At 37.4% G+C, this 26,148-nt stretch overlaps 1 protein-coding gene across 2 annotated transcripts in view; it reads left to right on the top strand.

The window, feature by feature from the left end:
* The first annotated feature begins 7,000 nt into the window (after positions 1-7,000).
* Positions 7,001-26,148, top strand: part of LOC110446687 (plexin-A4-like) — a 116,788-nt gene continuing 97,640 nt past the window's right edge. For both annotated transcript variants that reach the window (XM_021491965.1, XM_021491963.1), the window contains exon 1: positions 7,001-7,488. The gene's annotated coding sequence lies outside the window, so the exon portion shown is untranslated. The remainder of the gene's footprint in view (positions 7,489-26,148) is intronic.

Raw genomic sequence — 26,148 nt, 5'->3', positions numbered from 1 at the left:
CTTATTGATTTAGAAACGAATCGTGACAAACATAATCTAATCCTAAATGTGTCTCGCGTACATTATGCTCTGAGCAATATTTGTCGAACGTTACTGTGCTATAAACTAAGATATCAGTATTTCGTACGGTCTATCTCTCGGTACAAAACACGGAATAGATATCTTCCATTAATTCAAAATCAATTGTTACTGTTACAGTTATGGGCCAATAAATTGAATCAGTAGAGGGTGGTTGAGTACCGAAATAGCGATTGGTCCGTACCGAGGGTTGATGAAGATAATGTAATTGTCATGGATACGTGTTTTAACTGCGATAGTTACACGGAAAATTAATTTGTGTTTGTTGGAGTGTGGAGGTTGATGGTAAGTTAACTGGAAGAAATTCGATCTCCATAACAAGAGACGAAAGTTCCAGTAGGACATAACTGTTCCTAAATAGTTTATGTCGAAAGTGTGGGAATAACCTGTCTGGTGGTTTTGTTTCCGAGAGAATACATTGTGCTTGATTCAGTTGATGAAAAAAGATGTAGTCGGCAAACTTGCTACAGTTGGTTATAAGGCAAGACGGCTATAATTCAAACTAAGGAAGCCACTTTGTTAAAGTAACGTTAGTTTGTCTCAAAGCTATATTGGTAGAAAATTAAAATATCCTCACGCACTATTTACAGTTAATCCCACAAAGACACATTTTGTTTTAAAATATCTCTGTCCCTAACGACACATGGAAGACGTTAAAGATATCGATATTATTTCCGTCGCCATGTGCCTTTAGCTGTTGCGAAGGACTAAACTACAAACAAAAAATAATCAAACCTGGAACCGTTTTTCACCATGAGAAAATGAATTATCCTTACATGCGAGTTCGTTTGGACCTGCCTAATATCTGATACTTCCATTCCCTAGATCTACAAGACACTTGAGAGGTAGAGAAGAATTAATCTTGTTTTATTAGTGTCTTTAGACAACACATGTATGTGAAATCGATGGTATAGACATGTTTTAAGAAACGTCTCCATTCCTCTACGATTTCGAAGACATACCCATGACACAGCTAAGCCGAGGTGTGCTGCGAGTCTCCCGAATATGTATTTTGTGTAAACTTTCCTGTTCCTTGCTAATGCTTTGTGGACTAGTAGTCGCTTCTTTGTGTCCTTCGCCAAGTTCATTTGTCACTCTTCATTTTTTTTCACCACCACGTGAACATATAATTTTATTTGTGGCATTGGCAAGTGAACAGAATGTATTTGTGGTATTGTAAAGTGAACAGAATGTATTTGTGGTATTGTAAAGTGAACAGAATGTATTTGTGGTATTGTAAAGTGAACAGAATGTATTTGTGGTATTGTAAAGTGAACAGAATGTATTTGTGGTATTGTAAAGTGAACAGAATGTATTTGTGGTATTGTAAAGTGAACAGAATGTATTTGTGGTATTGTAAAGTGAACAGAATGTATTTGTGGTATTGTAAAGTGAACAGAATGTATTTGTGGTATTGTAAAGTGAACAGAATGTATTTGTGGTATTGTAAAGTGAACAGAATGTATTTGTGGTATTGTAAAGTGAACCCTAATGTTGACAGTGATTGGGAAACATCGTTTCACCTACACGCGACATCGCATAGGCGAGATGAGAAAGGTCGACCGTAAATAAAACCAACCTTGGTGAGATTTAATAAAACTGCTATGCTACCTAAAACAATGGACAATTTTCTTCCATATCAGATAAAATCCGAGCAAGCAGCGCCGAACCGGGTATCGATAAACCGCTTCATGGGACAATTTCGCATTTTATATTGACTATACCCACACATTGTCTCAGGAAATTGTCAAACGTGTTATTTTTATTCGTGACGTTCTCATTGTGCATTGCATGGCCTTGACCTTATTGATTGTTTGACCTTGAGGTGATAAGAGAACGACCTGGTGTCGAGGTTGTCTAGTGCTCCAGACAGTCCGTTAGGTAGTTATGACATCATGGTCAATCCTGACGAAAACCATTATGGCTGAATACGACGCCCGTCACATAGGGGCCGATTAGTGTTTGAGTGGCTATCCGGCAAGGTAGCAGCCAGACAGGTCATTACCAGCGGTAGGATACGAAACAGTGGTCACTTGGGGTCAATGTGACTTAACTGCTGAGCGCCCGCTAACTCCTTTATTTTCAAGTTATCAGCAAAATACATAAAGCAATACCCAGTCTACTCCAGTCCAATGATGGTTTGGCTGAAACAGTATTAGCCAGGACTGACTTAAAATGTCTCGGCGCTTGTAAGATTGATGGTAAATTGATTACATTTCTAGCACCTATTCCACAACAAAGTCTTATGGTAAATGCTGATATAGGAACTTGCAGGCAGTGGCAATGTAAATATGGTGTAGTATCACGACGACGCCTGTTTAGTAAACACGACGACGTCTTCGCTGTTCTTTTACCTTAACGCGTTCAAGTTATTTAGGCCACACCGATATATGTATCTAGCTGTTACATTTAGCATGGTAATCCTCCTGTCGCTAACGTTTTATAGACCTGTTCTGGCTAATGGTTGGTGTTATTAACCTCTGAAATGATAAAGCATTAACAAAGTATGTGGACAAACGTCTGTGACTGTGAGAAGGCGCCTATTTGACGTTCCTAAACTCGATGTCACTTCAAGGTCAAACAAGTTAGTATTTTGTTCAGGTAATAAGTTCTATACTAAAAATTGACACAGACAAACAAATATTCGGCTGATATATCGTTTAATGATGGTTGAATTTACGCCCATCATATCAAGGTGAATGATGATCAATGGTCACCTGGGTCTCCAGAAAGTGTATGCCTTTCGGAGCTTCGGAGTTACTTGACAGAGATACAACTTTAATTGTACATAAGTTATATAGCGTCATTGTTTGAAGTTGAATATTACTTACAAGTACAATTAGACAAGAAAAAGTACAGTCTAATGACCAGAGAATGTTAACGATGGAATCATATCCGAAAATCGTATTAACTTCTGGACGTACCCGATTATAGCCGACAGCATGAACGTATCTGATTATAGCCGACAGCATGGACGTACCTGATTATAGCCGAGTATGGATATACCCGATTATAGCCGAGAGTATGAACGTACCTGATTATAGCCGAGTATGGACGTACCTGATTATAGCCGAGTATGGACGTACCTGATTATTGCCGAGAGTACGGACGTACCTGATTATAGCCGAGAGTATGGACGTACCTGCTTATAGCCGAGAGTATGGACGAATCTGATTATAGCCGAGAGTATGGACGTACCTGATTATTGCCGAGTATGGACGTACCTGATTATAGCCGAGTATGGACGTACCTGATTATAGCCGAGTATGGACGTACCTGATTGTAGCCGAGTATGGACGTACCTGATTATAGCCGAGAGTATGGACGTACCTGATTATAGCCGAGAGTATGGACGTACCTGATTATAGCAGAGAGTATGGACGTACCTGATTATAGCCGAGAGTATGGACGTACCCGATTATAGCAGAGAGTATGGACGTACCTGATTATAGCCGAAAGTATGGACGTACCCGATTATAGCCGAGACTATGGACGTACCTGATTATAGCCGAGTTTGGACGTACCCAATCATAGCCAAAATGTATGCACGTACCCGACTCGGACATACCCAATTATAGACGACAGTACTGACATACCTGATTTTAGCTGACATTATACGAACGTATCCGATTATATCCGGCAGCACGGACAATCCCGATTTATACCAGATGTATAAGCACACAGTATGGTCGTATCCGATATAAGCACACAGTATGGTCGTACCCAATATAAGCACACAGTATGGTCGTACCCGATATAAGCACACAGTATGGTCGTACCCAATATAAGCACCCAGTATGGTCGTACTCGATATGAGCACACTGTATGGTCGTACCCGAAAGAAGCACACAGTATGGTCGTCCCCTATATAAGCACACAGTATGGTCGTACTCGATATAATCACACTGTATGGTCGTACCCGATATAAACACACAGTATGGTCGTACCCCATATAAGCACACAGTATGGTCGTACTCGATATAATCACACTGTATGGTCGTACCCGAAAGAAGCACACAGTATGGTCGTTCCTGATATAAGCACACAGGATGGTCGTACCCGATATAAGCATACAGTATGGTCGTACCTGATATGAGCCCCCAGTATGGTAGTACCCGATATAAGCACACAGTATGGTCGTACTCGATATAAGCACACTGTATGGTCGTACCCGATATAAGCACACAGTATGGTCGTACCCGATATAAGCACACAGTATGGTCGTACCTGATATAAGCACACAGTATGGTCGTACCCGATATAAACACACAGTATGGTCGTACCCGATACTTTAAGCCGTCAGTAAGGGTGTACCTAATATGTCCATATGTTACGATTACCTCTGAAGGTCTCAGATATACACGAACTGTATTACATAGTTCCGTTATGAGAGTTACAAACACGGTAGATTGACGACCGTGTTATATAACCTCGCATACTCCCACAGACCGTCTTCCTGCTGAGTACAGAAAGGGCCACCGTAAATTTACGTCGATTTCGTTCAAATTCAATTATTCTTTAAATTTCATAATTGTAAAATGCGCGGTTAGGAAATTGATACGTTTTGACAGGCAGGATGGAAGGTACTGAAATTACAGCGTAATCCAATCAGTTTATAAAAATCAAAATATTTTTAAGAAAATTGGAAAGTAGAAATTATTTGTAAACAAAATCTCAAACATACCAATATATATTGTATGCAGAAAATGATTCTTAAATCAATGTACCGACAACTGAATACGTAGTCACAACACAACACCAAAAGTTTGGGACATTTAACACAAAAGGTTCAACTTGATCAAATCTCGAGAAACGGAGGATGTGGCGGTTTCCATTGCGAGTATCCATGGTAACCATCCAAAGCCTGTAGGAATTCTTTAATGTAATCTCTCAATAATGTGTTAATATTGAAAGAACTTTTTTTAATTTTCAAGTGGGTCAATTCATTATCGGCTTGTAGCTCGTTTTGGTGTGGTTTACTGGAATGAACCCTTTGGTGGGATGACATTTCCTAGCTTTAGGCACTCCTCTCTAGCTGTAATTAACTACATCTTGGTAGTAAATACTGAGAACATTCCCCCGATTTATCTCGTGTGAAAAGAATTTTGACATTTTTCTTATATGCTTTATTTCAATTAAAAGAATTTTGCCTTGTAAATTTTAAACTTCAGGGTTGAAAAAACGTCCCGAATAAAAGGAAACTTTACGTTGAAAGATGTCAACAATCGGGAACTGTCGGCACTTACCGTAAACGAGACATTTTTTTTTTTACTTTCTCGTTTGCGGAAAGTACCGACTGTTCCCGACTGGAGTATCTTTGCAAAATAATTCATAATCCAAATACGACTTTTATTAATTTTGTTATATCATCTCAATATTGCATTGCTAATATCATATGTAAGTGTCACGATCGAATTTTTTACGGATGTTATTTAAACAATAACCACGCGGCTCTTTTAACAACCTTATTCAGCTAATTTCCGGTAACTGAAATTGAATATTGCCTGGGCTAAGATTGTAAAGCAGTCTCTTTGTATTGAACGCTCAGGGGCCAACTATTGTGAACCAGACCTGTCTCTCAGATTCCGAGTCACGTGAGTCACTCATGTCTCTTAGTATCCGTACGGGTTCAGACTAAGTGGTTCGACATTCAACATGGACAGACATTAATATTTATATTACAAATATTGTATAAATAGCAAACATTGTACCAAAACTCAATTCAGCTTCGGTGTCTATATGTCGCAGTTGATTCGGTTTCCAGGAGCTTGCTACCAATATGTAGATTTCCGTGATAGAAGTCGGATTCTGACGGACAAAATTAGGACATATTGGGTTTCGAGAGATGCGTGTAAATAAAAAAAACCAAACTATGGACAAGTCTAAATTTATGTTCGCTGTCATGATCTCATTAATAAGAATGCTATGTATTTGTGTGACGTGATTTCTTTTTATTTATGCTCGTTACAGTATTAGCTTGTGTTATTTTGCTTATAGAGCGGTTTTTACTTTGAGGACGTGCCATTACTTGGATCAGACCTAGACTTATGTAGCGGCTATCGTCGTTGAAGCAGAAGCGTACGAATACCTTTCCGGAACATCTGATCTTCCTGTATTTTTTTTTATGGTACCATATAAATATTTTCTTTTGCTCATACAATATTTTGTCCTAGTCTTTTTTCGATGTTGAGTTTAAATTACAATTTTGCTGACACCTTAATATTCGTTTGTTGTTTTTTCTTTTAAACACAATGGTTCTCCCTTTATCAATAAAAAATAACCGCCATTCTAACCGCAATGTAATATTGTATTTGGGGTGGAGGATACTTTTATGGAATAAAAAAACCCCGCGATTACGTGTGCTAGGAATATAACTTTGGTGGAACATTGTTTGGTATTATAAACAACAAGTAGTGAAAATATTTATATAAAAAATGCCTAGTCCGAACACTTGAATTTCAGGGAAAGAACGTACGTATGAGGCGACTAACGTGGTCCGCTGTAGAAACCGGTGATTTTCTTAGACTCGGAACAATGAAACCAAAACTGTCATATTGCAACATCTTGGACCTCGTTTTGTTTACTTATAGTTTTTTTTCTTCTGTGGTGTCTAACTATGAACCCTTCTTCATATGACCTTAGAAAACCCCTGTATCTCGGAAACCAATTCCTGTGAACTGGGGTACTGACTCCTGTGCGCCCTGTCTCCTTATCAACTGTGATTCAGTAGTGCCGTTCTGATACCAGATTCCCGTAAGCCGGTCGTGTTTCTGCATCTCAGATACCCAGCTCCCGTCTCAGACACTAGGTCGGAAACTGTCCTGCCTCTGATCTTGCGAGTCAGTCCAGCCTCTTTGTGAGCCGCAGAGGAACAGCTTTCACCCTGCTGTCGAGGTTTACCGTGTTCCCGAGAGCGTCTGCTCCAGTGCTCGCCAGTATCCCAACAGTGAGATCCTACTCAGTGGGGTCTGCAGTCTGTGGCGTATGTGTACACACACACTCATTCATAACATGTGCTGTTACCGGTCCTTTGTGTCCTAGGGTAGCGATCCCACTCTCAGTCTTCCGGATTTATACTTCATAACACTTTCGTCCCGGAGGAACAACCATTTCTACATTTTCTGGTGTTTGGGATCAGTCAGTTATCTCGTTATTTTGGGATATTTTTAATTTCACTGTCTTTGTTTGAAGATTGGCGGTTTACCTGTATCTATATCTCGCCTTATGTAAATTTCGCCGTGGATACTTTACTCGAGGTAACACTGTGTGTTACTTTCTTTTCACCGTTCTCTTGTTTCATTTTTATTGAATAATTGAAGAAACTACCTACACTTGTCGGTGACAACTCGGAACATCACTGACATAAACTGGATTAGTGTGAAGAAGTCCCCAATGTGCGTTGCGCACAAGGTAGGTACCTATATATCTTTGATGTTTTGTCGACAGACGCGACATCACGCATAGTCAACTTAACAAACTTTTTGTATGATATATTTATCTAGCTTTTTAATCATGAAATTAATTACGGTACTAAGATATTTTACACTAAGACAGTGGCGATGAAAATAACGATGTTAAAATTTTCTGGTGGTGGATTATAATTTAGTGATGAATTATTTTGGAAACTTTTTCTGCAACACACCAAACAGACCAAACATAGCTTCCCTCCCACAGGTGCACTACATACCTTTGTCATAACTGTGTTCAAACGATTAACTCTTATCACCGGCATCTCATATAAATATTTGAACATTTCTCCTGGGAAAAAAATCTGATGCTGTGAAGATAATGCTGAGAAAGAGAACCAGACAGTTTGATTTGTTTTATTATATATATATAAGATAAGTTAGCATACCTTTGATAGTGATGTACTTCTGACTTATTCTGTGTATGTCGTTACATTGTGGTCTCTAACTCCTATCAACCCAGAAGTAGGGGCACCAATCATCAGGATATGTCGAGGGTAATTTCTGTTTCCTTTGGCTGATTATGAACAAGCACTAAGCACTATGAAAGTCTGAAATGTTGTCTATATATATATATAAAACCTTCGTAAATTATTTTCAAAAGGATAGCTTTTAAATTTTGCCCTACCTACCAGGTGCATAGCTGCCTAACACTGTCACACTGTTGAATCCACCAAATTTAAAAACAAAAACAACAAAAAATACAAAAACACTTCTGATCCTCGTGATCCCCCTACCGGACCTGTTCCTAAATGATGAATCCACTCCAAGCAAGGGCTAGCTATCCCCCTGCCTAACCTCCCATTTTTTTTGTAATGCTCATCTTTTATATATTCAGATGACAATCCAGCAGCAATATTGAAACTGAAATAATTTGTCACAATTAAGGACATTTTTTGTTTTTTTAGATGACACTTTGTAAAAAAAAAAAAGGGAAAAATTCTGAAAAATGGTTTATTGTGACACATTTTCCAAATTTAAAAGCCACAGGCTCCATTCCCAAAACAGAGAAAAAGCCCTGTCTTACCCTCAGAATGACACCAGTCAGCCCTGTAGTACTGCTATCTCATGGAGCCATCATAATTTGAATCACCAGACGTGTTTAACAAATAGAGGGGGGGGGGGGATATGATAATTGAAGTCTTAATAGACAGGTAGAAAGGTTATATAGCAGTTGAGGTCTATATAGACAGGTAGGAGGTTATATTTAAGACGAGGTCTTTATAGGCAGGTATTAAGTTTATATAACATATATGTCTTTATAGACAGGTATGAGGTTATATAACAGGTCTTTATAGACAGGTTGAATGTTATATAACATGTCTTAATAGACAGGTAGTAAGGTTATATAACATAGGTCTTTATAGACAGGTAGAAGGTTATATAACATATAGGTCTTAATAGACAGGTAGAAGGTTATATAACATATAGGTCTTAATAGACAGGTAGTAAGGTTATATAACATATATGTCTTATAGACAGGTAGAAGGTTATATAACATATAGGTCTTAATAGACAGGTAGAAGGTTATATAACATATAGGTCTTAATAGACAGGTAGAAGGTTATATAACATATTGGTTTTAATAGACAGGTAGGAAGGTTATATATCAAATGGGGTCTTTATAGACAGGTAGAAAGGTTATAGAAATAAGAGGTATTTATAGACAGGTAGGTAGGAAGATTATATAGCTAATGAGGTCTTTAAAGACAGTTAAGAATGTTATATAGTAGAATAGGTCTTTATAGAGAGGTAGGAGGTGATACAACAGATGAGGTTTTAATTCGACTCATATATATGTACCATTGCTGGAGTCTCTTCCTGTACACGGTCAAAGTAAAAGCATTGGCATCGGTTAATACATGTTTGTATGAGGCTATTTAATGTGGGAGCCCGTGTGATTACATGTGTATTGGTTTTATTTTGCGCCTTTAGAGGGATGACATCACCAGAAACAATGACATAGATGCTGATGCTTATGTTTGTGACAGTGTATTTTGCACAACATCGGTATAAATTTCATCTACTCGTCTCTTTTTCAAAATTTTGGTCTTCAGCATCACTGGAGAGATTTTGTTAATTGAAACATGCATGTCTGATGCACCAGTGTTTCATTTCTTAAATGAAATGTTGACATCAAGGTAATTATTCGTGGATAGTTAAACACGATTGGCTGATGCACAGTAACACCAGTGTTTAAATTTCTTAATGAAATGTTGACATCTGGCCATGCTCGCTGATGCACCAGTGTTAAATTTCTTAACAAAAGGTTAACATAATCTTGGTAATATTTCTAAGATAGTTAAAACCTGTTTAACTGGCCCCAGCTCTGATTCATAGCTTGGTTATCCTGTATACTGTCAAATCCACAGGATTTACTATACTGTAATTACTATAGTTTTACTATCCCATAAAAAGGTCTTTTTGATATCTTTATGCTGGGTAAGAGGACATCTTTCTATTAAATCTCGTGTAGAGATAGATGATAAATGTCTTACTTTACGATATTCTGTTGATCATTTTAACCAATCAACAGACCAGACCCTGTAACATGAGGCTGTTATTCTTGTGCGCTTTACAGGATTACGGTTCGTATCACAAGTTTGAAAAATGGATTTCTAAAAAAGAACAGATTTAAAATTGGTTTTTACATCCCATAAAAAAAGACAATGGAACAAACTCATGTTTGTAAGTAGGTTTTCATGTGTTTTCTTGAAAAGGAGCATGTCGCTGTTAATATTTGACAACTAGTGTGTCAGCACCATTATTTAAAGTGCTATGTACATGTATACAAATATACGCATTGCAATGCTAAGTTGACATGTCCGTTAGCTTTTGAAATAATTTCATAACAACTAATATTACAAGGGGTAAAATACAAATACATGACATGTATAATACAATAATGGTAAAACTGTATGCGATTATATATAATTAAGGATCCCTGTCCCACTGCACTGTGGTTTTACGTCAATACAGTAACCTCCCTTTAACATCCGTTTGGATATAGCGGTAGCACAATTGGGTTAGAACACTTCCGTCGACCAGGTAGCTCCATCAGTTAGTGGAATGGCATAATTATCTGATGTCCGGGGTTCGAATCTCGGTCTAGCCCCGCTGATTTTTTTCCATTCAAAACACTGTTGTTGATAACATTTTGTCTATATCGTCTTTATTGCTTCTCATAAAAGTCCCGCAAGATATGGTTTCCTTCTGGAAATGATAAATCAAACCTATAGTCCTGCCGGAAAAAACAGTTTTCAATACTTAGTTTCAGTTTTTGGCAGTGGTACGGGGACCCTTAATGCGGACAATCATATTTAAATATGTGTGGTTTGGATATTCTATCCAAGGGCGTAGAATTTGGGGCACAACAGAGGATTCGTTGAGGTTCTGACCCCAAATTCCACACCTAGGGTAGAGTTTCCATATCCTATACATACCTACATAACAAGTGATTCTTTTAATTTTCTACCACCTCAGAACCAAAATTTAAGTAAAACAGGATTTCAACAAAGCGCAAATGCAACACTTAACATATATAAAATATTCTAGATAAAATATTAAGGATATATATACCTGGTATATGGAAAGAGCAGAAAAAAGGCTTTGTATTACTTAGGTTATGCCACATTAAAATAGGCCTGCAAGACCTTCAGGGAAAGATTTTGTAATAATTCCTATATTCATAAGGTTTTGTTCTTTGTCAATTGCAGGATTACCATAGATTGTCAAAAAAGGTTTTGATGGGATTTTGATTGTGATGTAATAAAATAACATTGTGATGTCATAATATCATAACATTTTCGTCTGATTGTGACGACATAAGTGACATTGTCACCTGATTGTGATGTCAAAATAGTAAAGGTCACTGATTGTACTCATTTTGGGTTAATTAAATATTTCACCCCCATAGGGGTTGATACACCATAGCTGGATCTTAACTCTGAGGGGGAAGAATTTTTAAGTTGCCAAACATAAAGACTGCTTAGTATTTCACAAATTAAAAGTCCTTTCCCAAGGGATGAGATCCCCTATCCCACCTCCAGGGGAGTGATATTTTTTTCTCTCTCATAACCTGTTAACCATATCATATATATATGTTTGACATTAAGGGGTCATGGTGCATTGTTGATGTGATGCTAATTCATTGTTAATATACTGGGGAATCCCCTTATCTCAACCTTAGGGTGAGAAAAGGATAACCCAGAGAAAAGTGTGGTCACACCTGTCTAGTGTGAGAGAAAGGGAAATTTCACATCTGCAAAAGTTTGGATACACCTGTCTAGTGTGAGAGAAAGGGAAATCTCACATCTGCAAAAGTGTGGATACACCTGTCCAGGGTAAAGGAAAACACCTATCCAACATGGCTGTTCTTCAAATAAATTAAAGGGCATAAGTATATATGTGGAAGTTGGAGACCAATATGTGAAATAGTTCAAGCCGTGGTCACAGCTTACTCAGTCACGCACGTAGTTGACCGTAGTGGGGCCCCGGGGACGACAGTAGTTGACTGTAGTAGACTGTAGGTGACCTTATGGTCCTAATTCACTACGTTCAACCGAACATAAAGCATTTATCATATAAAACTCAACACCTATGCATGGGAGTGGCCTTCGACGGTCAACCATTTTATTACAGGAACAATGTACATGAAATACAAGTGCACGTGTCCGATCTTTCTTCCCTTCTCCCTTCTCCATTCCTCCTGAATCCGGATCATGGGTGACGCTAGGAATTCCCTTCCTGGCATCATCCCTGAAGTTCATGTCTGTCTCGAGGAAAACGGGGAAATTTCATAATTCTATGATTTAACAAAAGAAAATATAATTTCTTGAAGTGAGTTGATGAACCGTCAAGACTCGAATGACTATGTTACCCTCAAGCTACCTTTATTACTCTATAGACACCCGTGTCGCACCTGTAACACGTGCGGTTACGCGTTACCCGTCCCGTCTCACGCGGCTACCTGTGTCACCTTGGCCTCATATCCGGACACTAGTACATCTGTACTACCTGCACTACATACATTACGGTATACCGTGACTATAATGAATACATTTAGTTCAACATTGTTATAAACTTAACATTACTTAACATTACTTCACCCTAGTTAACCGTACTTTGAACGTACTGTGAACGTACTTCAAACGTAGTCTAACCCTAGTTGACCCTAGTTAACCGTACTTGACAGTACTGTGAACGTACTTTAAACGTAGTCTAACCCTAGTAGTTGTCCCTACTTGACCCTACTTGACCGTAGTGTTAACCTTATTGCCATGTTACTACGGTCAACTAGGGTAAACACTACGGTCATTTAGGGTCAATTATAGTCAACTAGGGTCAACTACGTTCAAACTACAGTCAAAGTAGGGTCTTTGCATCCAAACTCACTATAGAGATATTTTGAACATGTTGAAAACTTTGGGGCTAACCATGGCCAAATCACAGGTTTCTTGAAAGTTCAAACTACGTTTATAACTACGTTGAACTACGTCTAACTATAATTTACTACGTTTAACTAAGGTCACCTACGGTCTACTACACAGTCAACTACGGTCATCCCCCACTACCGTCATCCCCCACTAAGGTCAACTTCATGCATGACCGTAAGATGTGACCGCGGCATAAGACATACAGGATGTGTACATACAGGTGATGTGATTATTGACAGGTAGGGAGGTTATATTACAGCTGCAAACGAGGAATTACAGACAGGTACGGAGGTATGCAATACAAACAAGGATTTATAGACAGATCATATCAAGATTACTAAAAAAGACACAGATATTAATGTGTTAGTTTAGCCCAGGGTTAGTTCATTGATACAGGTAGATACATGTTCAGGTGAGTGTTATCACCTTCCTTTATCTTTAGGAATAATCTTAAAGTACATCAAAATTGAGATAGATTAAAATATGTCGATTGAAATAAATAATATGCACTGACAATTTTCACAAACCTGATGTCACACTTTATACTGGCATTAAAACTCTGATAAAAACACTTCAAAAAATAATAAAAATGCATTTCATAGAACGATATTAATATTCCGAAGTTATATGCGGTGGTATGAATCACGCTACATCAAAGCAAGCTGAACCTCCTTAAGGAGTGGGTCAATCGACCATGTCAATGTCTCTTTCATCTGCTGTGACCGAATGTTTACTAGACAATATTGAGGGTGATGAATGGTGATTTATAACTAAGGGAATATTATGACTACTCAAATTTACATACTGCATGGTGTTTACACCGATCTATTTAACTATATTTCATTATACATATATATGTGTAAGTTATCTATACCACAAATACAGGACTATATATGATATATACAGATATAGGTTTGTATATATATATATATGATCTCCATTGAAATACCATAAAGATTTTTTTTTTATAAAGTGTTCATTCTATGAGAGTTTGACTGTAATGAAGAGCTATAAGGTAAAGAGTGCCACCATTTTTCTACCATATAGAGACTTTAAAAACTTATATTCCTGTTAAATTCATCTATGGTCTTTCGAAGGCAATCATTTTCTGTATTCAAACAGAGACAACTATCGAATGTGGGTATTTTTTTTTAGAGAGTTGGAACATTTTGAAATTATTCTTTGTAATGTTGCAGAAAAGTATTTACTTTCCAAAAATTTGACCCCTATTGCAGTGTATAAGCTCCCTGCTTTTAAATCTAGAGGTCCAAGGTTTGAATCCCCAAGGTGAAGATGCTTATGTAAAAAAGGAAATTATTCGTTTATACATACATACAACTCTTTGCGTAACCCTTTTGCTGCAGTAAATGGGCAAGCAACTCCAATTCTGAAAATTGTTGTGGACATATTGGAAGTCTTCTTCATTGGAAATAAAGCACACAGTGTTGGGATTCAACCTTAATAAGGACAATTTTCATCATTCACACGTGACTAGAAAAATCATTGAAGATCTTTATTTATCCCATTAATCATGTAAAAATAGGATGTATATCTTTGACAATGTCAGGGGGTCTTTAGTGATGTCATTTCCATTGTTCTTATTGTTACAAACGACATTATTATTTCTCGCTGAAGATGGTAATATTTGAATTATATACAAAGTGATTGGGAAGCCGATACAAATGGTTGACAAAATTTATGTTTCCGATTGGCATGGTGTCTTTAATCAGACAGATTAAGATAAATGATATATGAAAATGCTTTGTCACGTTAAATACTATTTCATAATTTACATGTAAAACGGATATTTTGTAGCGATCAATGCTGTTGTTGCGTTGAACTTCCGCCAATAGTTATAATACACGACGTATATGAACAAAGACCATAGTGTATTGTTTCCGGGACATGTGTACTGTTAACCCTTTCACCACTATGGACCACAATGGACTCATCCAGATAAATGAATGGTAGAGTCTACTAAAGTTACCTAGGGGTGAAAGGGTTAATTAAAAAAAACCATAAGATTATGGAAAATGCGTTTACTGTTACATTTGAGAGCAAGAGGATGAAATGGTTACCATGGTGATATACCAAACTGTTTTGCTTTATGCAGACATTTCATGGAGAGGTATGAACCTATTTTCATTTTGAAAAATGTGACGTTCTTAACTCGTTCACCCCTGAAATTTCATAATGAACTATTCCAACCTTAGAATTGGAAGAGTTCAAATGTGTCTTCAGGGGTGAATGACTTAATTTATTATTAACTTGATGGGGCAAAACACAACAACATTGCAATGCTGTTGAGACATCACAATTCATCAGGGCCAGAAATTAATTTAAAAAACTGCTACTCAGTTAGACTATAGTTCTTCGTGTTTTTACTGGTCAGTGTGCTATTTCCACTATCCCAATATTATTTAAGGTGATAAATACATGTAAGATTTTTTTTTGACCAGTCAATCGGGCTAGCGGTTTTTAGAACCACTAGTCCGGCTTCAGATTTCACTAGTCTCAGACTATTGGGCTAACCCTTATTGTCTAGTTCTGCTTCATGCTGTTTTCATTATCACATCTTTATTCACAAATGTTAGAAACCAAACCATGCCTAAAATATAATCTGTATCTTGATGTTGTTTCATTGGAAAAAACAACCACAGGAGAATACTGAATGTCAACAGAGCCAGGACTCGAATTCAAAATCGATGAAACTTTAGAGAAATATACGAACAATGACGACAATGAAGGGTTATATCCGTAGAGAAAAGCTGTAACTTTGGAGTGAAGTTTTGTCGTTAGATTTTAATCATATCTTCGGAATGAAAAATCATTTCTCCAAAGACAATGCTTTAATACAAAAAAAAAATATGATACAATTTGCACAGCTCGACTGTACAAGGAGAATCCCCAGGTAGAACAAAAATGTAAGATACATTTGTCACCGAGTGGAAAGTTATTTGAAAACGTACCATGCTTCACACTTTTCCAATTATTATTTTTTCGAGACAATTTCGGAAGAGTTCATGTTCGTAAATCACTTGGGATAAGATTTTGAAGGCATTTAGTACAAGGCCTTTCACATATACTAGCTAATCCCAGGGCTCCGCCAAATGTAATAAAAATCTAGCTGTTTTTTAAACTTGAAGATAAATTTATCCAATTATCTGAGAAGTCTCAATTTGTTCCGATAGCATGTTTCAATTTTTTCATTTTTAAGGGAGATAAATTTATTTCAATTATTAAGCTAGGGGTCCATTCATTTCGGGAGAGTCAGACTGAGGTTTGGCTGTGGAGATAAATTATGGTCGGTAAAATCCTGCGAGCTGGGACGTCTTCAGTCGACATTGGCAGTCTTTACTGGTGCCCTGCTAACTTGCAGCTCAGCATTTTTCATGTCAATCCATTGCACTGCTTCCTCGGCAGCTGAAGCACGCGGCTGAAGCACACGGCTACCCCAACGTTTGTCTATTTTTACGAACCTTGATTTATGTTTTCATTCCACAATAAAAAACTTGAAACAAAACACATAAGAATGTGTGCTGTTCCATGATCTTTTACTGACAAGTCTTAAACACCTTGCAAGGTGGTAAGCTTACCCAGATCTCAAACCTGAGCCAAGCCCTGACAGCCTTACGTAGCCACTGTTAGGTTCTAATGAATATTTTTACCTTAAATTCACATAAAACATCAGAGAAGGCAAATTGCTTTCTATAAAATCCTTTTCATCACCATGTAGCTGTAAAGTTTTGAATTTCACAAATGTTCTATCACTGTTTAGCTGTCCCGCAAATCCGCCATCCTTTCATCAGCATCTTATCAATTCTTGTTTTCTCTCTGATTTGTCTTACCCTGGATGATGACTACATCAATAAATCTTGTGTGTGTTTTCTGATGGAATGTTTTTTTTTTACATTCTAAATGCAAATTGCTAATCAATCTCATTGAAAGTTAAAAGACATTTTCATGTAGTTTTCACTATGTTGTAGTCAGTCATCTGAATCAATATCTTTAGATTATACACAGACCATGTTTCCTGTGCTATATTGACTGATTGGGGTGGCCGGCTTTCTGTAAAGGTGTACTCGCGATCATGAGGCACGCATTTATACATGAAGATAGTTATAAACATTATTGCTCAGAAATTACAATTTCATGTAAATTACGCTTTTTGTACCTGTACCATAAAGCATTTTTGTTCAAAGAGTTTTAATTTAGGAAGGATGGTAGGATTGCAGTTATATTTGCTTAAATTAGGCTAGAGTATGCCCTAGATTTCCTTGTGAAAGTTGATCAGACATTGAGACCTGTGAAGGTTCAGTTGAGTATCCGCCAGTATAATTTATGAGGCAGCTGCCCCTGCAGTTCTTTTCCATGTCCTCTGCCTATAGTTAGGGGACACCAGATAGTAAACGATTGATCTTATGCACAAACTCCAATAGTTGGGATTATCTTTTTCATTCTACCCATTTTATACAAATTTTATGTTTCCTTGTCTTCTTGGCTACCATACTGTTCCCCTAGTTTCTATTGTGTGGCCCGATATGCATGACCATATTGTGTTTAATTGACCGTTTAGACTATCGTGTGGCCCTGTATGGCCTTTATGTGTTGATGGACCATTAAAACTACCGTGAGGCCCTATATGACCATATTGTGTTTAATTGACCATTTAGACTATCGTGTGGCCCTGTATGTCCTTAATGTGTTGATGGACCATTAAAACTACTGTGGGGCCCTATATGACCATATTGTGTTTAATTGACCGTTTAGACTATCATGTGGCCCTGTATGGCCTTAATGTGTTGATTTGACCATTTAGACTACTGTGTGACCCTGTATGACCTTATTGTGTTGTGGACCATTTAGACTACTGTGTGGCCCTGTATGACTTTATTGTGTTGTGGACCATGTAGACTACTGTGTGACCCTGTATGACTTTATTGTGTTGTGGACCATTTAGACTACTGTGTGGCCCTGTATGACTTTATTGTGTTGTGGACCATTTAGACTACTGTATGGCCCTGTATGACTTTATTGTGTTGTGGACCATTTGTGGAGCATTGCGATGGTTTTAATAATAACTTATTTCAGAAAAGAAATGTATATCTGGTGGAACTTAAACAGGGAAAGAAACGATTAAAATAAAACAAACAAAATTACATGAACAGCAGTGTTCTTATGGTTAAAGGTCCAGTGTGGCCAGACCGGGATTCTAACCCTGGACCGCTGATTACAATAACGTTGCTCTAACTAACTGAGCTACCTATTTGGCGTTGTAGTTCCCTTGCCCAATCCCAATACAGCTGTATGAGAAACTAGTAAACTACAGTGGATTTCTGTTAGTGATTTGCCTGTGGTTGGTACATACAATTCCAAGTCTGGCCACAGGACTTTTTTTTTGCAGTGCAGAGTTTGTATGCATTGTAGAATTCTTACAGTTTTAATTCTTTGCAGTGTTGAATTTATTCCATATTGAGTTCATACAGATTTATTTGAGTTCATGCAGCGTTGAGTTTAGTGTTGAGTTCATGCAGCGTTGAGTTTAGTGTTGAGTTCATGCAGCTTTGAGTTATGGTTTTGAGATTGGTAAGTCTGATAGAATAACTTGACTTGAAATATTTACTCTCCTTTTTTTATCAACCGATTCACTTACTATGATAATGAGACTGTATACAGTATTTGACTGGGATATATAAAACTTATACTTACCAGTCGTGTGACATTTAAAGTTTGAAAAAACCTGTTACTCTATAAAATATTTGAGGTCTAACTTTAATTTTAAGAGCCTTCATGAATTTTAACAGATGTCGCAACAAAAACCAAGCTGGTATATCTAGCCAATCGGATTGTGTTATAACATATGGACATCGTTTCTACATACCTACATAAAGATAATTGTTATGTGGTGCTGTTTGATGGAATGACCTGGTAGACACATAATAAATGGTTTTCTTCCTGTTCTCTATTTGACTACAGCTGCCTGTTCATGTTTACATATAAATGTTTATTGATAAGGAAACATTACCTGAAGTTGTTTGATGTTTACCTGGGCAGGTAAAACGATGATGACCCGATGCATAGAAATGGGTCAAAGTGAACTGCTTAGACACAAAATAAAAGTCCATAAAAAACAATAATTCATATCCCTGGGTCATCCAAATCTCGACGTATTATGAGAAAGTCAATGAGGCGTGACAGATATGAACGGCTGATCGGTCAACCATTACATTTATCACCTGCCCATTTTCAGGTGTTATAATGTTGATGATATACACGAAGGTGACTCAGTGACCTTGGTACGGTATACAGGTGTAAAGTTAATGATGAATTAAATCAAATGTAGAGTTTATATACTCACATTGCATATACTTATAAACACATGGTATATGTGTGCATACAGTGAGTATTACATACATTGTAATTTATACTACACACAGGTACTGGTCGTAGGTCGGGGGTTTTTCTCCTGGAACTTCCGGCTTTCTTCCACCACTAACATCTGGCACGGCCTTAAATGACCATAGCTGTTAATAGGATGTAAAAAACAAACAAACCAAACTACACGCAGATGTTGCATGTGTGTTTATATATTTACAATATACACCCAAATTGTATGTCTAGACCTACACTCATACATTGTATTTTTTAGTACACAAACCTTCGTTGTATTCACTGTATTCTAAACCTTCACACACATACATTGTATGCTAATGTATACAAACACATATACATTATATTTCAATATACATACCTATACATTTGCATTTTATATCTGTACCTACAATTTGTTTAGTACATTAATGCTTTCATATCTCCGTTTCGGAGCAATGTACGTATGCATTGTGAACACTGTGTAACTTACATCACCAAATTCTACTATACTGAATTTTCAAAATACTCGTAAATCAAAGCAAAAAACAAATATATTATATGTCTATATACACATTAAATATATATAAAAGGTTGTATTCTTTAAAAATTCCATTTTGCCCTTACTGGAAATAATCTGTTGATTGTTTTATAAAGAAGGACAAATGTAAAACAAGACACTGGTAGGTAGGGTGAAACTTCCACGATTATCAATGTCAGAATATCAAAACCATAAAACACCTATGTTCCAAAAGACAAATTAACGACAATGTATGGTTGGCAGGAATCTGTGAGAACTATGATGGCAGTTAGATAATTGTAACGTGTGACGTACGCCACCAGCAGCAACATAAAGACAGCTGTTTTAAGAGTACAGTTGTTACATGTATACAACAGCTTACTCAGACTCGGGTAACCTGATCGACTTCTTTGATTCCCTCAGGGCAGAATACGGTTCCAGACGCAGGTTAATTGGTTGTGTGTCCTAATTGTTATGGGTCCAGACACAGGTTAATTGATTGTGTGTCCTAATTGTAATGGGTCCAGACACAGGTTAATTGGTTGTGTGGCCTAATTGTAATGGGTCCAGACACAGGGTAATTGGTTGTGTGTCCTAATTGTAATGGGTCCAGACACAGGTTAATTGATTGTGTGTCCTATTCAACAACAGGCCACTTTCTTTAAATGTTGATTTCAGCATATTTCGGGCATTTTCGGACGTACCAAAGTAATATTGAAATAATTTTTATATATAATTAGATTCTAAAAATGTTGGTTACATCAGTTGACAGAAAATCATGTGTGACACATACCCATTCTACACTGCTTCACAGTGTGATCTATTGTGTGTCATCGGAGAAATGCTTCCCTATATGTCGATCACATCTTGATATCATTGCGATCACTATAGAATTACATATATGAATTTCATCTGGTGCAATCATTTTATACCCTATCTTGATTTTACTGACTTGCTATCGCCATACACTAGAGAATACCTAAAAAGCATGTGTTACTAGGGTATCGTGATACCTAAGGCATGGTTAGTCATACCGTATATAGCGTCTAGCCTGAGAGAGTGGACAGGTACTGGTACTTCTCAATCAGTCTGGTCATAATGACGGAGTTCTAACTATGTTTGTAACGTATGAAGTCATTTCCAAAGGTTAAAGATTTTTGGCACCATGGGTCGCTAAACTACGAGCTAATTATCTTAGATTGATCAATAATTTGAGTAGGTAACACATTATGATGTCATTCCAGTTGTGTTTTTAATCATTGTGCTGGGCAGAAACGATTGGAAGGTTAGTCATGGCTTTTTCTGATCGAAGAATTAGTGTTGGTAGACTGATCGTTTTCTAGCTGTGAACGAGTTGAGAGATACTCAGATGCTGTCGCACTAATTAACTATCCATGGATTTGTTGATCGTGAAGAGTTCCTGTCAAGGATGTTTATACTCAAAATGCATTCAAAATCAACCTGTGTACATTTATTTATTTAATCAATTAAACATGAACAGGTAGATTGTTTTACACTTGAAGGTATGCTATTTTCAGTATGTGACTCATTTATTTACACAAATACCTGGATCATGCAAGAACAGAAGGGCATATGCATGCATACATCTATTCAGAACAACCTGTCAGAGATTCTGTTTGGTTTAAAATTTAGAAGCTGTGTAAACACAGTACCAGAATTGGACAAAGACGGGTAGGATATTGGAAGCCATCTCACCTGCCGTACTGCCCTAACAGACACGTAACATTACTTCCAACGCATAGCACCGTTTGCATCACTCGAAAACTAATTGGCTGATAAGGAGATAAAAAACCGGCCTGACTCAATACTTCCCTGCAGTGAATGTAAATACACGGGAACTGTTTTGTTTAATTTACAAACACTGATAGGAAAGATGTTACTGTCTTGTGGGTCTACTTGCTTAAACGTCGGTGAACCCAAAACGGGCACATTTCTAAGTTAAATATTGATGATTTTTATACCATTGTGTCAATTCCATTACTGATTGTTTATTTTTCATGAATAGATACAATCCACTTTTCTATTAAAATTTTGACATTTCTAGTGCATTGTTTTATGAGTAGAATGCAAATTGCTGTTAGGGTCATGCATGTATAGGCTCCTGAACAGGTGTACCCTGAAAGGAACACTTTAGAGTCAAAGGAGGCTCTGAAGAACTCTGAACTAGCAATGGTATGAACAAAATATGTTTCAAAAAAATGACATGCAAGTACAAAGTGTCGCACTGGCATATAGAAATAATGAGCAGCAAATAAAATTGACTTTAATTAATATAATAGTATCATTTATTTAATACTTTGTGCATGAAAATACCAATTTTGTATTGTGTGCCAATTTCTTGGGCCCCTTTAATTTCTCAGAAGTGTCCCATTTAGGGTAATGTCAGGACACTGGTCAACAGGTGTGGTCAAATGTCATAAGTTGGATACATTGGTCCTATGATGTAATGGTCCCATGAGGAAGTGACCAAGAACACCAGTCAATATTTGGCAAATCCTGTCTGTCCATCTTGTAATATCTTACTGTTAACCCCAGAAGTTTTACCTCATTAAAATATCCCCCCCCCCCCCCCCCCACCCCTGTGACCTTTGTTTCCAATATCACCTCACTGCATAATTATATATTAAAACCTAATGAATAAGTCTCTGAGGGCTTTTGGCTCCTCAGGATATTGAAATATTTGTTCAATTTGTATCCATGTAAATGACTATACATTGCGATGTAGGTACTTGTAATATTAATAGACAATTTGGATAACTATGGTCATAATAATGAGATTATCAGACTGATGATAACTGCAACTTCAAAACCTCCATTTCAGAAGCCTGTTACGGTTTAACTCATTCACCCCTGAAATTTCATAATGAACTATTCCAACCTTTGAATTGGAAGAGTTTAAATGCTTCTTCAAGAGTGAATGAGTAATGCATATGGTTATATAGAGATGTGGACAATCTCCGCTTGTTGACTTGGTGCCTGAGATAGCAAGTTCAATGCCTATATGCGAGAGTATTCAGCTCTATTTTGAAATATCCTTCACATTAAGGGCATCAAAACAATTGAAAATTTCCTGTTTTCCAACCAGTGACCTGGAGATCAGACATTGGTCAATATTTAAGGCTTCATGTCATTGGCCATCTCAACCAACGAAAAAGGTCAAAAGTCGCTGGTGGGCATGATGCACCATGATGGCCTTTAGTTTTGCTTTTCTTAAAGCAATGTGAAGAAGATGTGGTCTGCATGTGAGGACGGTCTAACTAGAGACATTTGGGGCTCCGAGACACAGGTTGGAAGCTTCCATAATGGTGAACTGTGTAATTATATCGTCATATTACCAGGGGATTACATAGCGGAAACACGGCCTAGTGGTCAAGAATGGAGCTACATCCGTAACATTGTGTTACATTACAGATCAAATGTTTTTTCAGGAAAGGAAGTAATGGGGGTGAAATCACTCGGGGATTCTACCACAGACTCAACTCTTTATCTCTTTAAAGTGGAAATTTTACACGGAAATTGAATTAGTTTGTTGAATTCTCAATAGATAAATTTATGACTCTGCCCAAGTCATCTTGTCTGGTATTGATTGGAAATGTCTTGGTTCAAGGATATCGGGAGAATAGCTCAATAGATAAAGGTCATAGAGTTTGGTTTGATTGTAGTTGGGTTGGGCACTGGCCTCAGTAGCATGTCAGATATTTGACCTAAAAGACTGGAGTAAAACATTCTTATAGAGACTTTGCTGATAATATATTTAGATTTCATCTTAAAAATGTTTTGATCTTGGCTAATTTTTGTTCACTTATCGATCATTGTCAATTTTACTAATGAATTATATTCAAATTTAGAAAATCTAAAGTAACATGAAAACATTGTGACATTAAAAGTGTTTAACTCATTCGCCCCTAAAGACACATTTGCCCTCTTCCAATTCAAAGGTTGGAATAGTTCATTATGAAACTTCAGGGGTGAATGAGTTAAATAAATTCATACTACTTATTTTTGAAGTGTTAATGGACTTAGCTAAAGGTCATGTAGTGTAGAGCATTTAACTAAGGTCAATATTACAAAGTCAAGTTTTAGAGTTTTAACCTTGATACAAGGTCAAACAGGGTAGAGTTTTAACAACAGTGGCGAAGCTAAGATAACGACTGCGAAAATAGTAAAATTTTAACGGATTTTACTGATAAACACTCCACAGTAATTCATCTTCCTTATTTAACCATTAAGCATAACGGTCAAGTCGCAAAGGGATCTAGACACAATCATACACTCCAGTCACAAAGGGATCTAGACACAATCATACACTCATGTCACAAAGTGATCTAGACACAATCACACACTCATGTCACAAAGGGATCGAGACACAATCATACACTCATGTCACAAAGGGATCTTGACACAATCATAGACTCATGTCACAAAGGGATCTAGGCACAATCATACACTCATGTCACAAAGGGATCTAGAAACAATCACATCCTCCTGTCACAAAGGGATCTAGACACAATCATAGACTCATGTCACAAAGGGATCTAGACACAATCATGCACTCATGTCACAAAGGGATCTAGACATAATCATATACTTATGTCACAAAGGGATCTTGACACAATCACACATTCATGTCACAAAGGGATCTAGACACAATCATATACTCATGTCACAAATGGATCTAGACACAATCATACACTCATGTCACAAAGGAATCTAGACACAATCATACACTCATGTCACAAAGAGATCTAGAAACAATCACATACTCCTGTCACAAAGGGATCTAGACACAATCATAGACTCATGTCACAAAGGGATCTAGGCACAATCATACACTCATGTCACAAAGGGATCTATACACAATCATACACTCATGTCACAAAGGGATCTATACACAATCATACACTCATGTCACAAAGGGATCTTGACACAATCATAGACTCATGTCACAAAGGGATCTAGGCACAATCATACACTCATGTCACAAAGGGATCTAGACGCAATCATACACTCATGTCACAAAGGGATCTAGACATAATCATATACTTATGTCACAAAGGGATCTTGACACAATCACACATTCATGTCACAAAGGGATCTAGACACAATCATACACGCATGTCACAAAGGGATCTAGACACAATCACACACTAATGTCACAAAGGGATCTAGACACAATCATACACTCATGTCAAAAAGGGATCTAGACACAATCATACACTCATGTCACAAATGGATCTTCTAGACACAATCACACACTCATGTCACAAAGGGACCTAGACACAATCACACATTCATGTCACAAAGGGGTCTAGACACAATCATACACTCATGTCACAAAGGTATCTAGACACAATCACACACTCATGTCACAAAGGGATCATAGACTCATGTCACAAAGGGATCTAGACACAATCATAGACTCATGTCACAAAGGGATCTAGGCACAATCATACACTCATGTCACAAAGGGATCTATACACAATCATACACTCATGTCACAAAGGGATCTTGACACAATCATAGACTCATGTCACAAAGGGATCTAGGCACAATCATACACTCATGTCACAAAGGGATCTAGACGCAATCATACACTCATGTCACAAAGGGATCTAGACGCAATCATACACTCATGTCACAAAGGGATCTAGACGCAATCATACACTCATGTCACAAAGGGATCTAGACGCAATCATACACTCATGTCACAAAGGGATCTAGACGCAATCATACACTCATGTCACAAAGGGATCTAGACATCACACACTCCTGTCACAAAGGGATCTAGACACAATCATACAATCATGTCACAAAGGGATCTAGACACAATCACACCCTCATGTCACAAAGGGATCTAGACACAATCATAGACTCATGTCACAAAGGGATCTAGGCACAATCATACACTCATGTCACAAAGGGATCTATACACAATCATACACTCATGTCACAAAGGGATCTATACACAATCATACACTCATGTCACAAAGGGATCTTGACACAATCATAGACTCATGTCACAAAGGGATCTAGGCACAATCATACACTCATGTCACAAAGGGATCTAGACGCAATCATACACTCATGTCACAAAGGGATCTAGACACAATCATATACTCAAGTCACAAAGGGATCTAGACACAATCATACGCTCATGTCACAAAGGGATCTAGACACAATCATAGACTCATGGCACAAAGGGATCTAGACACAATCATACACTCATGTCACAAAGGGATCTAGAAACAATCACATACTC

The sequence above is a fragment of the Mizuhopecten yessoensis genome, unplaced genomic scaffold (genome assembly GCF_002113885.1).
Source record: "Mizuhopecten yessoensis strain PY_sf001 unplaced genomic scaffold, ASM211388v2 scaffold2929, whole genome shotgun sequence".
Lineage (NCBI taxonomy): Eukaryota > Metazoa > Mollusca > Bivalvia > Pectinida > Pectinidae > Mizuhopecten > Mizuhopecten yessoensis.
This window is presented reverse-complemented; position numbering and strand designations above follow the sequence as displayed.